Source organism: Nematolebias whitei, chromosome 23 (assembly GCF_014905685.2).
Source record: "Nematolebias whitei isolate Nwh7 chromosome 23, NemWhi1, whole genome shotgun sequence".
NCBI lineage: Eukaryota > Metazoa > Chordata > Actinopteri > Cyprinodontiformes > Rivulidae > Nematolebias > Nematolebias whitei.
In genome coordinates, this window is record NC_056520.1 from 1,819,725 (window position 1) to 1,821,816 (window position 2,092).

Sequence of the window (2,092 nt, forward strand, 5' to 3'; positions counted from 1 at the left end):
ACACCAGAGTTATCATGACATCAGAGTTAGCATGACACCAGAGTTAGCGTGACACCAGAGTTAGCATGACACCAGAGTTAGCATGATGTCAGAGTCAGCATGATGTCAGAGTTAGCGTGACACCAGAGTTAGCATGACACCAGAGTTAGCATGATGTCAGAGTCATCATGATGTCAGAGTTAGCATGACATAGCCATTAGCATGACATAGCAGTTAGCATGACATCACAGCATCACATCATCCATCTAAGGCTCGATGCGGCAGATAAGAGCAACCAAAGTGGACGGCCCAGGGGGAAAACTGTTCCAGGGTCAGTTCTGGCTCATTAAACTTGAGCCTTTTAAGCTGCAGATGGAAATAAATGTTTCCAAGAAGCTTTTAGCTACTTTAATGTTTACATGAGCCAATCAGGAGGAGCCAGACAGAGCAGGAGTCTGCTGTGGAAGATAAAAAACACTGTTTAGACTTTTAGGTGGCCCAGTTGAAACATTTGTGGAAATGAAGATCTGCCTGGAGCTGACGAGGGGGGTGTTCAAGGATGTCCAGATACGAGTACAAATACTTCAGATTTATTTAATGAGTTAGTACTTACACTTTACTCTGTGACTTTATAAAAATATTTATTGTCTTCAGAACTTTATCTTCAAAGGTCGACAAACTACAGTCTCAGTGACCAGAGAGGAAATGACGTCATTAAGTAGTCTGAAGTACCCGAGGGGTTTTATGAGTAGAAGTATTTAAGTACTGTTACCAGTATCTGTGGTGGAACAAAACAAAAGTTAAAGAGAACCAGAAGTGAACACTGAGCTGAATGACAACTGAAGCCTGCTGAAAAGGCTGAAACTGAGACGTTAAACTACAAGAGAGGCAGTAATAAGTGTCAGAAGTCCCGCTAAAAGCTAAATGTATCGAAAATGGTAACTAGAAGCTAAAAACAAAGCCAAAAGCTAAAAGTAGCAGAATAGAAGCTAAAAATAACCAAAGAAACAAAAGAAGATCAATGACGTTCAATCAGATTCAAGTTTTGAATGAAGTGAAGAAACTTGAAAGTGTTTCTGTGAGGAAACTTTTTGTAAATAAAGTTAAACACTTTGAAGAGTCTAAAAGCTGCAGCAGCCATGTCCTGAATGAGCCAAACATTTGGATGAAGGAACAGCTGAAGCAGCAGGTGAACACAACAAACGGCAGTGTTGTCTTCCTGAACATCTCAGCAGTTCTCTGAAGCTTCAGGACCCTCCTCCGAGGCCTGTCGGCTCATGTGAGCCTCCTTCCTTCTCTGTGGGAGTGGAATTTTACCAGCTGGCCTCCTCTGTGGCCCCCGCTCATCAGGAGGTGGCGCACTGCCCTGATAGGAGGAGGAGCTAAGTGTTGGCTCCGCCTCTCACACGGGCAAGTAGGGTCACACGCACAACCCCACCCTGAGGACCAGAACCCCCCAATACACCAAGTCCCTCTGTATGAGAGGCCACGATTAAAAGATCAATATTTTCATTGTTGTCCCTGTGTCTGCTCTGTAAGAAACTACAGCTCTGCTTTGTAAAAAGCTAGAACTCTGCTCTGTAAGAAACTACAACTCTGCTCTTTAAGACACTATAACTCTGCTTTGTAAGAAAACTACAGCTCTTCTCTGTAAAAAACTATAACTCTGCTCTGTAAGAAAACTACAGCTCTTCTCTGTAAAAAACTATAACTCTGCTCTGTAAGAAAACTACAGCTCTTCTCTGTAAAAAACTATAACTCTGCTCTGTAAGAAAACTACAGCTCTGCTTTGTAAAAAGCTAGAACTCTGCTCTGTAAGAAACTACAACTCTGCTCTTTAAGACACTATAACTCTGCTTTGTAAGAAAACTACAGCTCTGCTCGACAAGAAACTACAACTCTGTTCTGTAAAAACTACAATTCTGCTCTGTAAGAAACTACAGCTCTGCTCTAAGAAATTACAACATTGCTCTGTAAGAAACTACAACATTGCTCTGTAAGAAACTACAATTATGCTTTGTAAGAAACTACAACTCTGTTCTTTAAGAAATTACAGCTCTGCTCTGTAAGAAACTACAGTTCTGCTCTGTAAGAAACTACAGTTCTGCTCTGT